This window comes from Manis pentadactyla, chromosome 6 (assembly GCF_030020395.1).
Source record: "Manis pentadactyla isolate mManPen7 chromosome 6, mManPen7.hap1, whole genome shotgun sequence".
NCBI lineage: Eukaryota > Metazoa > Chordata > Mammalia > Pholidota > Manidae > Manis > Manis pentadactyla.
In genome coordinates, this window is record NC_080024.1 from 136,185,743 (window position 1) to 136,200,368 (window position 14,626).

Genomic DNA, 14,626 nt, shown 5'->3' on the forward strand with positions numbered 1-14,626 from the left:
CCTGCCTGCCAGAACCTTTGGAGTTTATATAGAAGCTGGTACTAGATTCAGTCACATATATCATCCAGATGGTCTCAACCATATCACTATCTCAAGGGTATGTTCTTGGGGCAGCCCCTAGGAGCAGGGAAGGCAAGTGAAACCCACATTCCAAGGTTGGGGAGGGGGTGAGGAGCCTCCAATTTCAGGGGTCCTGCTCACAAGTCAACCAGTGATCATGTCCTCTCGACCTCCCCCAACAGATGGGGATGTCATAACTGTTTCCAAATACTTGAAAATCTGTCATATGAAAGACCAGGCTAATTCTGCTTAATGGAGTCCAGACCCAGCCCACAGGAAGGAAGTTTCAGGGTGATAGATACTGGACAACCATGAGGAAGAAACACAACTTCTAATAAGGAAAACTGTTCAAGAGAGCAGCAGGCATCTTGTGAAGTGAGGTTGTTGTCCCCAGAGGAATTCAAGCAGAGGTTGGATTCTCACTGTCAAGGATGCTGTAGATTCTGCCCCTGGGGGCTGGGGTGGTGGGACTGAGTCTATGCTTGTGCTTACTAGCTGCCCTCCACACACCTGGCTCATGACACCACAAAGTTCAGAGTTGTACAAATGTTGTCCTAATAACCTCAAGGGAGGAAAACCCCTCCTCTCAAAGCTTGCTCCCTTGAAGGTTTGATGTCAGCCCTTTGCAAGTCAGTAAGACTGTAAGTCCTTTGCTCCCTTTAGTGGGGATTTCACTTAAAGCTTGACATTAATCCTAAATGGAATGAAGGGCTTTGCTTCCTACCAGGCATCCTGACTCTGCTGCAAAAGGGTTGGATTCTTTTCTTGGGGGAAGAGGGAGAGATAAGGGTGGAGTTTACACTTTTCCAGAATCTCCAAAATCTCTGTTCACAGACACTTTTCACATGGCCAAGGGATATTGTATAAATAACTGTAATGACCCCCCAGAATAGAATGACAAATCTATGGATGTAGAGAAGAGAGGAGGAGTAAATGCAAACGAAGTACCCTGCGTGCCTCGGTCTACAATCCCACTAAGGTAATTCTGACCGGCGGAAACTGCCCTTCACTGTCGCGCGCTCTTCCCTGAGCTGCGGCAGGATCCCTTTGCAGCAGGCCGAGGATACCATACAGCTTATCCCCAGCATCTTGCGCCCTCTTCTGGACACTCTTCCCAACAGCCAGTTTTATTTAGCCTCTTCTCTCATTTTCTGTGTTTCGTAATTCCCTAATGTTTGTAAAGTCATAACTGGAAGGACTTCAAAAAGATCAATGTCCAACCTTCTCATTTTACAAGTGAGAAACTGAGGCTGAGAGGAGGTGAGACCTGCCCAAAGCCGCATAGCTGTTTGGTGGCTGAGCTGCTCTTGGCTTGTACATTTTCTGGGAAGAACTAGGAAGTTGATAGTGGCTCAACAATAGGGCCTGCTTGAGGACACAAAATTTCATTCACAATTTCTCCCCACCTGCCTTGCTCAGAAAGTGTATGCTTCACTCCATATCACCATTAATAGATCGGAATTGAGCCATTAAACTGAGATCTTGCTGTTGGGCCCAAGTTTCTACCTGATTCCATGTGAGATGAAGTGAGAAAGAATCAGAGCCAGAAGCTGGGCTGAGGATGGGTCTCAGGGATTGTATAAATTACATTAGAATCTACCTGAAAAATGCTGTCTGTTTCCAAATCCTACCCCTCTGTTGAGGTGGTGAATCTCCATCTTCACTACACATTGGAATCACCTGGGAATCACGTCGAAAGGCTGATGATCCCTGAAACTCATTCCAGAACCTCCAACATAATTGTTCTGGTGTATGGTCTTTAAAGACTCCCAGGCAATTCTCAAGCAGAGCCCAGGTCGGTCAAGAATCTCTCCTTTAAGTCTACCCCATGCCCACCTTCTCCTATGAAGCCTTCAGGTACTACATCGATATATATCTATTCTATTTAGTACAGGAGATTGACAATATCTGTAATATATTTTTAGATAGTTCAGTACAAGAAATTACTTTGAGTTTTAATTCTTGGGGGTAGCCAGGTGACATGCTATCAAGAACTTATATTCATTCCATGGGGTCAGCTGGCATATCAGAAAAGACCATTCCATACACACCCACTACAAGTCCTTCTGCTATTCACATCTCAATCAATAGCCAAGGCTTGGTCAATGAGCATACAAAATGTCCAAGTGAGTTTTTATTGGTGAACCTGATGACTTCTTAAGTAGCAAGATGGGTGTTAAAAGGAGGCTCTCTCTAGTGAGATTAAAGTCCAAAGGCTTTTGGACTGGACAGACACTCCTCACCCTTGCTAAAACAAGCCAGAACAAGGATTCTGAGTGTCCTGTAACGTGCATCATTAGGGATGGCGCCCAAACCTGGATCCCAATTTGGCCCAGTGTCCAGCCAATGGTTTAGGGGGATTTCTGATTGTATGATGCTCACTAGAAGGCAGGAAATCCTGCCTCTGAAATGTTGCAATAAACAGACCATTCATACCGGTGAACCTCAACCAACCCTGCTTTCAGATATGGTCCAAGCCCCTAAAAGGTGGGACTTTGTGAAGCTTACAAAGGCAGTTACATGACTTCTCTGCCTACTTGCCAGTGAAGGCTTGTTTAAGAAGTGCCTGTATGTGTGGCAGAATCTGGATCTGAACTGCTTTCTTTACAAACTGTAGCTACCACTGCAGGCTTCATAGACAAGTATTGTTCTCTACCAAAAAGAACCTAACTGTGGTATATGATCACACAAATCTAGATCGTTTTCTAACTCTGAGTCTTGTTTATTTCTTTTTTAAAAATATTGATCTGAACATTATTCATTAAACTCCCACTATGTTTCAGATACCCTACAAGGTGGTAGATGTTGAGAGAAAAATAAAATGTTCTCAAACATCCAGCTGCCTACCAGACTTTTCTACATGTATGTCTCAGGGTATCTCTAATTTAATGTGTTCAAAACAAAAGTCTTGATTTTCACCTGCTACATATGTTCTTCCCCAAATCTTACTGGCATTGACATGTGACTTCACCATCTACCACCAAGTCGAAAGCCTAGATAGAGGTCACTCTTGCTGCCTCCCTTTCCTTCAGTTCTCAGTACTAATCCATCAGCAAGGCCTAGAGATCCAATCTCCAAATCAGTCCCCAAATCTGTCCCCCTCTCTATTTCTACTACCACTGCCCTCAGGCAGCCCCAGCCATGTCCTGCTGGACACAACAAAAGCCACCAGATTGGTCTTTTTCACTTCTAACAACTTTGTTAGCTTATCTCATCTCTTCTTTCCTTTTTTCTTCCTTTTTTTTAAGGCAAAAAAAAAAAAAGTAAAATTTATTTCATGAAAGTTAAAATAGATATTATAATCAATTCATCTTATTCATAAGAGACCATCTCAGGCTTTGGAGCTCAAAGTTGGCATGTAACTTTATATTAGTTTCAGGTGTACAATATCATAATCCCATACTTGCATCTACTACAAAGCGATCACCGTAATTCTTATTACTATCCCTCACCATACACCTGACCCCTTCCTCTTTTTTCCCTTCTCCTTTGACTATGTTCTTCAGCCACAAACCTTCTTTCTGCTCCCAAAATGCACTGAATTTGTTCTCAGTTTTGTGCATTTGAACATGCTGACATGAGGCATTCCCCTAAGGCCTAAAATGTAAGGGGTATCAAGTATCTTGGTAATCAAGACAATATTTTAATGCAATAGTATAAAGAATTGATGTAAGAAGTCCATGGTGAACAAAATATCTAAATTTTAAATAAAGACAGGATTCAACAGTGCCATGAGCTTGAGATAAAAGCAAAAATTTTTGCCCCTGTATTCATGCTTTCATATATTTTTTAAAGGCTAATTTTTCCCCAGGACATTAACAGAGTTGAAAAGCATTGAAAAATTGTAAAGTAAGTCTGTTTGAACTCACATTAATTGAAGTTTAAATACTTTATTTATATTTGTACTGGGGGCCCCCCAAGACCACCTTCAGGTTTGATCATTTGTTAGAAGGACTCAGCAAAACTGTTACATTCATGGATTTGGCTTATTACAATGAAAGGATACAATCTAAAATCAGCAAAGGAAAAAAGTGCATAGGGTGGTGCCCAGGAGAGACTAGGCACAAGCTGTCAGTTGTCCTTACCCAGTGGAGTCACAGGGATGGTACTTACTTCTCCCAACAATGATGTGTGACATGTACAAAGTATTACCAAGCAAGGCAGCTCACCCAAGCCTCCAGGGTTTTTATTGCGGGTGATTCACATAGGCACGGAGTCCCCACTGATTGACCTTAATTGTTCAGTCTCTATTCCCTGCACCCCCAAGGTGAAACTGGTACAGCATGGCCCAGGGCCCCAGATGAACAAAAATAGGAATTCACCATAAATCACACTGTGTATAAACTATGCAGTATGGCCCAGGGCGCCAGGTACACAAAAGACACCCTTAGGCAGGAGTCCAAGGACTTATAGGTTATCTCCCAGGAGCTGATCAAGGACCAATCCTTTCTATGGAACATGAAGGGTTTGAACATCCAGTCCTGCTGAGTTAACTCTTACAGTATAATCCCCCAAACAGAATTTATTATCATTTTTAGTTCTTTGGCTTCAATGAGGAAAACTCATCAGTAATATTTTCAAAATCTACTTCTGGAAAAAAATTAATCATTAAAGAAATACATGAAAACATGCACATAGGGATACATTTTTTTCCTTTGGCCTCAGGCTCTGAAATGGTCAAGCATTTTGATATTTCATTCCTCGTGGATTTTTAGAATGAATTTCTGATTTTTACAAATATTGTTTGTCTTGATTACTGAGTTCTTTGATGTCCATAGGTTTCTCACCCAAGGCTAGTTGCCTGACTCACTTCAGCCTGGTCCTGGTCCTGACCCAACAGGCTTGTTGCTTCTCATTTTCTAACATCAAAGAAAGGCCTTCCCTCACCACCTATCTATAATTGCACTCTCCCATTTCTCTTTCCATGTCATCTACTTCACACTCTGAAATAGTCTCATTCATGATTTTGTTGTTTCCATCTATCCCTTTCTCCCAATCAATAGAAGCTCCATGAAAGCAGAAGCCTTGTCTGTCTTGTCCACTGCCCAACTCCCAGACCTCAGAGGGGCGTCCCTCACATAGTAGAAGCTCAGTCAATGCTGCACCGACCTGCTGCCTGGGGACTGGCATAGACCGTGGTGGGCATAGACAGAAAGAGCAGGCAGGAGAGGTTCCTTCTACTGTACAGGTTCTGAGCCACCCTCCACGGCTGGGGGTCCAAAGGCTGAAAGGACCCACAGTGACAAATCCAGACAGAATACTATAAGGAAGCCTCTAGCTCTCCAATTTTACCAATTTAAAGAGCTATTTACAGAGTGTGGACAAGTTACACTCATGTCAGAGTGCAGAAAATACCTAGAATATTCAAACTTTGCATAATTCAAATTAGCTACATTTAAACTCCCCAGGCATGCAGAAGACAATGTTTACCACTGCCTTTGAGCTAATAAAGAGATGTAAACCTGTGGCTCTGGTCTGTCCATCCTTTTTCAGTGGTGATTTGTGTTTCTAGATATCTTTATTAAAATATGAACATCTTAAAGGGAAAATGCCTGAATAAAGTCATCAGATATGAACGTTTTCATTTTAATGCCTTTGCTTCTGAGTTGTATTGCTCTCTTGTTCTCGCCTGGGTTTAACCATCCATTCTCCTGGGACTCTGAGGACTCACCAGGTGTGAACCCTCCCTCCTTCTCCTCTGGCCTCCAACCCCTCCTTTACACGCTTCCTAACTCCAAATACTCATTGCAATGACCCTGTTTCCAAATCAGGTCACATTCTGAGGTACTGGAGGTTAGGACTTCAACATATCTTTTTGGAGGGACATAATTCAACCCATAACAGGTGACCTCTCAGGATGTCCTTGTCCAGTGGCAGTTCCGTCCCACCAAGACAAAGACATGGAGCTGGAGGTGCTATCATTCACACTAAACCAAGTCTTTCTTCCTTTCTTCACTCATTTATTCAACAAGCATTTACAGAGCCAGGCATTCACTAAACACTAAAGATAAAAGCATGACAAGGCAAGCCCCATGCCCCAAGGAGCCCCCAGGCTGGTGGGGAACAGCTGGGCCAACTTGTCCCGTGCAAGGCATGGCTTGTCCCGTGCAAGCCCACGCGGGGCAGGGGGCAGCGGGAGGCAGCCGTCCCTCAGCAGCCACACCTCCCATAATATTTGCATTCTCAGATTTGGCAGCTTTGGAGTGTGAGGAGGCATATCATTTAGGATTTCATTTTTATGCTCTAGCTAAAAGTTTACGGCCTACTTCTGTTTCGATATATGTTACTCCATAAATTAGTCTGTAAATTTCTCATATACAAAGTTGTCTTTGACTCAAGTGTTTTGCCTTTCTTGCTCAAGCTGGTCCTTGACGTATTCCACAAGAGGAGGGGAGGTAACTGCCCAGCTTCTGGCTTCCCACTCTTCACCCCTGGAGTTGCAACAGGTTTGATGCCCAAAGTCAGTAAGTTGTCCAGCAGTGTTGATGTTCATCTTCCCTTGAACTACATTCCAATTCTAGTAATTAGGTGTCTGCTTTATTGCTTACAACCAAGCCTCTGACACAGTCTGGTAACAGGAACTGAATCCTGCTTGTTTAGTGTCCTCATCTTTATCTGGTTTCCTATGTCACAGGGACAAGACTTGGCCTTACCCCCCATAATCTTCCCTGGATCTGTGCCCCCATCTTTAAGCCCAGCACTCATGACTTTGGCCCAGTTTTTGCAGCATTTCCTCCTGGATGCCTGAACCTGCCTGTATCTTGCTTTCAGAATCCCAATGCTGTGTTTACCCACCTGTCAGGGTTTCTGTGACCTACTGCTGGGACCTTCTCAGACTTCCTGCCACCCACTGGGACATCTGGTTTAGGGGTCAGTTAGATCCCTTGGCACACAGAGGTAGCACTGTGAACTGTTACCAGTGGACCACCAGATCATGATTACAGTTTAAAATTTATTTTTGTTATGGCTGGAGATACACACTTCTGTGAACAGGAAGCCATTTGCTTTGATTGAGAGGTAACAAATGGAGCAACATGTTTGCTGGCACATTTTAGGCTGAGAATGCAGACAGGACAATCGAGCACTCTACACACACATGGAAGATCCAGGACAGAGGATGCTAGCTTGGTGCCCTTACAGACACATGAAGCACTGGGCTGCTGCAGTAATCACCTCTGACGGTGGCAACAAATATCCTGATATTGTAAATATGGTTTGAAACACACAAAAAAAAGTTGAAGAAACCTGACAGGGTCAGGTTCATCCTCCTATAATTGAGCCTGGAGCCATCAAACAGCATTTTTTTCTCTTCCAAAGTTACTCTGTAGCATGGATGGGGCTACTGCAGGCTGCTTGGCAATAACCAGAAATCAAAATGCACATTCCCTTCCACCCAGGAATTCCATTTTAGGAACTGGCTTTCTGGATATTCTCATGAGTTTATTCACAGCAGCATGGTTTTAAATAACAAAAGACTGGAAGCCACATGAAAGTCCATCTGCAGGAGTCTCCTGATGGCATGAAGCCCTAAAGAGTTTTGTCCATGGAGATATTGATTCAAACCTGGGTCCTAGCAGTCTTGGAGATTAGTTTGACAGAACCGTTTCTGGGAAGGGTAGGGTACTACACACATGGGACTGAGAATGGGTGAGTGTGGAGTCGGAGAAGAGAGATAAAAGAACTGGTCATGGGTGGGGGAGGGTGGGCAGCTATGTGACCTTCTTATACAAAAGGCATGAGAGATGGGGGTGGGGGTGATGGAGTCAGATCCTGTCCACTGGGTGCTGAGCTGGAAGGCGAGACAAACATCATAAGTTTGGAGCAGGTGGCAGGGCAAAGGAATGGAGGGAAGGGGGGTTATGAAAGCAGACACAGGAACTGCCAGAGATAAAACTTGATTTTTGTACATTTTACCATTGTAACCTGAGTGGCTTATATGACTCCTCTTGCATGCAATGCAATTTCTCTGCTAAGTAATGGAAGCACCTCCTCTCTTCTTGACAGTGCAGATGCCTGTATTTAGCACACATTGTTGAGAAAGCACATTCAACCTGAGTGATTTCCTCCTTTGCCTTTTTGCTGCACATAAATTTCTCCAGTTCTTGCCTCCAGACTTGGAATTTGATTTATGGCATTTACAATGAAATGATTGGTTGTTTTGTGTAATTGCCCTAAATCCTTCTCTGGGTCCATTTTCTCTGCCCCAGTTTTCCACAAATCACTCTAAGCTCCCTCCAGTTTCTCTCCCCCCATCAGGTACCAGACCCTGGCTGTTTACCCAGGCTGCAGCAAGACTGCAGTTTGTCCTTTAGAAAAAGAGCTATGGCCCTGGATTTCTTCATTTGTACATTTTGTTTAATAATCTCTGCTTACAAGAGAATGGATTACTAAATTCTGGTATATGAAATACCACCCAGCGATAATGAGGATAAACTAGATACATGCAGCCACATGGATGGATCATACAGACATTGCTGAGTGAAAGAAACCAGACACAGAAGACTATATTTTGTATGAGATTCCATGTGGATGAAGTTCAAGATCAGGCAAAAGTAATGGGTGGTGGTAGAAGTCAGAATAGTGGTTATTTCTGAGAGGGCATTGACTGGGCAGGGGCATGAGAAAACTCCAGGAAGCTGGAAAAATTCTAATCTTGATCTGGGGTGGAAGGGACCAAACATGAAAACTAATCGCACTGTGCCCTTTACACATTGTACTGTTGGAACATTATGCTTCAATTACAAAAAGAAAAAAAATCCTTGTCAAGTGATGGCTATGGTGAGGACCAATGAAACTAGACATGTTTGGAAAATATCAAACATATTATGAACTGTATTGTTAAGGAACAGTAACTTGTTAGAAAGATGTTAGCTCCTTGAGAAAGAAAGCCAGGTAGTTCCAGAGTAGAACTAACTTGACTAGGAATAGAAACTGAGTGCTTCTGGGAAGTTACCTGGTTTCACTGGAAGGAGACAATACGTATTATGGTCTAACGTTTCTGATGTTGAGTTATAGCACTCAGAATTTGTTAAGTGCTACCCCTGTGCCTGTGTCATCTCATTTAATTACCCAATTACCCAACAGTTAAAGTGGGGTTGTCCCCTGCTGCCCTCAGTTCTTCAACCTCTCAACTGGCCTGGAAAGTCAGCCCAGCACCCAGGCCCCAACTCTCAGAGCTACTAGGGTTTGCAGGTACCCCGTTGCCTGTCACCAAATGTGCCCCTTCCTCTTCCTGGAGATAATAGTCCAAATGATTCCACCCAGTAGCATTGACCAAAGGATCACAACTGTGCTCTTCGTGAGAAAGGAGATAAGGTGTCTGCTCATGAAGCATGCCTGAGATGGGATTTCAGTTACTGAAATCCTGCAGGCAATTTCTCTTGAAACCTGATAGGGCTTAGGAGATTTTCCTTTTTCTCATTGGGAAAATGGGATTTCTGGGTCTGTCCCAGAATGTTCTCACCTCCTGCTCCCAAGATAGATTTTTCCAATTGAGTCCACTTCTCTCTACGACCTGCCCCCAACAAATTCACTCTCCTTCTCGAGACCATCTGAAGTCTGGCTCAAGTGCCACCTTTGCCCCCAGAAGACTTCATTGGTAGCTGCAGCCATAATAAATTCTCCCTTTTCCAAAAACTCTGAACAGCAGGGTTGTGGCTCCAAAGAATGACCTGAATAGCCCTGCCCTACTCCTAGTCACCTAGCTCCTTCTCCAAGCTACTCCAAATAAACCTAAGGCCTAAACAAAAACTGTGTTCTGCTATTTCAATACACCTTCATGACATGCTCTTTACACCTGTCTTCCAGTCATGTGCCTCCTTTCAGCAATAGCTATGTAGAAATTTTGGAGCCTTTAAAGAAGGCTCAATAGTAAATTGGTTCTGCATAACTTGGTTATATTTAACACAGCACTTGATTTTATATTGCATCATATTGTTCACAATTATTTCTTGTCTCTGGGTCTTGATCTTTGACCAGACGGTAAACTGCTCAAAGAAGTTGTGTCAGTCTGATTTTGTCTGCTTGGTGGGGTCTAGCAGAGGGTTAACATAGCCAAGAGAGCTCTAGTTACTAAAGATCTTGAGATGTTCTGCTAAAAACATACTATACTTTGTAAACTCAACCAATTCTTTTCATATTATTTATAGTAGTAACACTGGTAGTCATAATAAATAATTGTAAGTCTTCTTATAATTGCATTTTTCATTGATTTCTCCAGTTGTTAAACACAATTTATAAAGAGCCAATTTGACTTTAAAGTGCACTGCTGCTATTTTCCAAGGTAATATTGTACTTTTTCATTACAGCTTTAAAAACTGTTCTCAGCAGTTTATAGACTGATGAAATAAACTGCTCAAGACAATACTGAGGTCTGTAGTGTGTATGTCAATAAACATGTTTTAATTCCAATCATGCATCTCCCCAGTTTAGGATTATTTCTCATTCTGTTCAGATAGCAATTGCAGTTTATCTACTTACCAGCGAATTCATGTTTCCAAAGGTCTGCCTCAAGTTTGATAGCTGTGGGATTGGTATTAACCCCTTATGTGGCACAGTCCACAATGCTTTATCCAAACCCCTTGGAACCAGATATGTCTTGAAATTCCGAATTTTTTTGGATTTTAGAAAGGTAAAATTAAAGATGGCAGCATGAAAGGTAAGACAGAGAACTGCACCCAAAACTACATACAGTATGAAAATATAGTTAATACAACTAATCCAAAAAGAGCAACAGGAAAGAAGGCTGCACCAGACTGCATACACCTGGAGAACAGAGCAGACCTCACAAAACGGCACCAGCACTGCTCCCCTGTGACTCCCAACATCACTCCAGGGGGCTGAGCAACTCCAGAGACTAGAGCTTCTGGGCACTAAAGGGGGACACATACAAATATGAAAAGTCAAAGGAGCCTGGTTCAAACCAAAATCTCACAAATGAAAGAAAAAGGACCAAGTGAAACTGAACTCATCAATCTTCCCAAAAGAGAGTTCAAAATAAAAATCAAAAACATGCTCATGGAGGTACAGAAAAATATTCAAGAACTCAGGGACAAATTTAAGATGGAGATTCAACTGTTAAGAAATTCCATATCTGAAATGAAACATACAACAGAGGGATTTAAAAGCAGATTAGATGTAGTAGAAGAGACAGTAAATGGAATAGAAATTAGAAAAGAGGAATACAAAGAAGCAGAGGCACAGAGAGAAAAAAGGATCTCTAGGAATGAAAGAATATTCAGAGAAGTGTGTGATCAATCCAAACAATATTTGCATTATAGGGGTACCAGAAAAGAAGAGGGAGAAAAAGGGATAGAAAGTGTCTTTGTGGAGGTAATTGCTGAAAAATTCCCCAATCTGGGGAAGGAGATAGTTTCTCAGGCCATGGAGGTGCACAGATCTCCAAACACAAGGGACCCAAGGAAGACAACATCAAGACATATAATAATTAAAATGGCAAAGATCAAGGATAAGGACAGAGTTTTAAAAGCAGCTACAGAGAGAAAAAAAGATCACATACAAAGGAAAACCCATCAGGCTATCATCAGACTTCTCAGCAGAAACCTTACAGGCCAAAAGGGACTGGCATGATATATTTAATGCAATGAAGCAGAAGGGCCTTGAACCAAGAATACTCCACCCAGCAAGATTATCATTTAAACTTGAAGGAGGGATTCACAATTTTCAGATAAGCAAAAACAGGGAATTTACCTCCCATAAACCACCTCTACAGTGTATTGTGGAGGGACTGCTATAGAAGGAAGTGTTCCTAATGCTAAATAGCTGTCACCAGAGGAAATAAAACCACAGTAAAGAAAGTAAAACAATTAATTACTAAGCAGATGCGAAATCAAATCAACTACCCCCAAAGTCAATCAAGGGATAGACAAAGAGTACAGAATATGAAACCTAATATATAAAGAATGGAGGAGGAAGAAAAAGGAAGGAAAAAAAGAACTTTTAGGTTGTGTTTGTAATAGCATACTAAGTGAGTTAAATAAGACTGTAAGATAGTAAGGGAATTACCCTTGAACCTTTGGTAACCATGAATCTAAAGCCTGCAATGGCAATAAGTACATACCTATTGATAACCACCCTAAATGCAAATGGTCTGAATGCACCAATCAAAAGACATAGAGTCACTGAATGGATAAAAAAACAAGACCCATCTATATGCTGCCTACAAGAGACTCACTTCAAACCCAAAGACATACACAGACTGAAAGTAAAGGGATGGAAAAAGATATTTCATGCAACTAATAGGGAGAGAAAAGCAGGAGTTGCAGTACATGTATCAGACAAAATGGACTTCAAAACAAAGAAAGTCACAAGAGACAAAGAAGGAAATTATATAATGATAAAGGGGTCAGTCCAACAAGAGGATTTAACTATTATAAAAAATATATGCACCCAACACAGGATCACCTACATATGTGAAACAAATACTAACAGAATTAAAGGGGAAAATAGAATGCAATGAATTCATTTTAGGAGACTCCAACACACCACTCACTCCAAAGGACAGATCAACCAGACAGAAAATAAGTAAGGAGACAGAGGCACTGAACAACATATTAGAACAGATGGACCTAATAGGCATCTACAGAACACTCCATCCAAAAGCAACAGGATACACATTCTTCTCAAGTGCACATGCAACATTTTCAAGAATAGATCATATACAAGGCCACAAAAAGAACCTCAGTAAATTCAAAAGGATTGAAATTGTACAAAACAGCTTCTCAGACTACAAAGGTATGAAACTAGAAATAAATTACACAAAGAAAATGAAAAAGCCCAAAAACACATGGAGGCTTAATAACATTCTCCTAAACAATCAATGGATCAATAACCAAATAAAAACAGAGATCAAGCAATATATGGAGACAAATGACAACAGTAATTCAACAACACAAATTCTGTGGTAGACAGTGAAGGCTGTGCTACGAGGGAAGTATATTGTAATAACAGGCCTACCTAAGGAAAGAAGAACAATCCCATATGAACAGTCTAAACTCACAACTAACAAAACTCGAAAAAGAAGAAAAAGTGAGTCCCAAAGTCAGTAGAAGGAGGGACATAATAAAGATCAGAGCATAAATAAATAAAACCGATAAGAATAAAACAATAGAAAGAATCAATGAAAGCAGGAACTGGTTCTTCGAGAAAATAAACAAAATAGATAAACCCCTAGCCAGACTTATCAAGAAAAAAAGAGAGTCTACGCACATAAACAGAATCAGAAATGAGAAAGGAAAAATCACTACAGACACCACAGAAATACAAAGAATTATGAGAGAATACTATAAAAAATTATGTGCTAACAAATTGGATAAACTAGAAGAAATGGATAGCTTTCTAGAAAAATACAACCTTCCAAGGCTTTTCTGTGAAACAGAAAATCTGAATAGACGATTTACCAGCAACGAAATTGAAATGGTAATCAAAAAATTACCTAAGAACAACACCCCTGCATGGGATGGTTTCACTGCTGAATTTTATCAAACATTTAGTAAAGACCTATACTCATCCTCCTTAAAGTTTTCCAAAAAGTAGAAGAGGAGGGCGTACTCCCAAACTCATTCTACGAGGCCAGCATCACTCTAATACCAAAAACAGGCAAAGACACCACAAAAAAAGAAAATTACAGACCAATATCCCTCATGAAAATAGATGCAAAAATACTTAACAAAATATTAGCAAACCAAATTCAAAAATACATCAAAAAGATCATCCATCATGATCAAGTAGGATTTATTCCAGGGATGCAAGGATGGTACAACATTTGAAAATACATCAACATCATCCACCACATCAACAAAAAGAAGAACAAAGACCACATGATCATCTCCATAGATGCTGAAAAGGCACTTGACAAAATTCAACATCCATTCATGATAAAAACGCTCAACAAAATGGGTGTAGAGGGAAAGTACCTCAACCTAATAAAGGCCATATATGACAAACCCACAGCCATCATCATACTTAACAGTGAGAAGCTGAAAGCTTTTCCTCTAAGATCAGGAACAAGAGAAGGATGCCCACTCTCCCCAGTTTTATTCAACATAATACTGGAGGTCCTAGCCACAGCAATCAGACAACACAAAAAATATAAGGCATCCAGATTGGCAAGGAAGAAGTTAAACTGTCCTTGTTTGCAGATGACATGATATTGTACATAAAAAACCCTAAAGAATTGACTCTGGAACTAGTAGATCTAATATCTGAATTCAGCAAAGTTGCATGATACAAAATTAATAAAATCTGTTGCATTCCTATACACTAAAGATGAACTAGCAAAAAGAGAAATCAGGAAAACAATTCCATCCACAACTGCATCAAAAAGAATAAAATACCTAGGAATAAACCTAACAAAGGAAGTAAAAGGCCTATACTCTGAAAACTACAAGGCACTCATGAGAGAAATTAAAGAGAACACTAATAAATGGAAATTCATCCCATGCTCTTGGGTAGGAAGAATTAACGTTGTAAAAATGGACATCCTGCCTAAAGCAATCTACAGTATCAGTGCAATCCCTATTAAAATACAGGCAGCATTCTTCAGCAA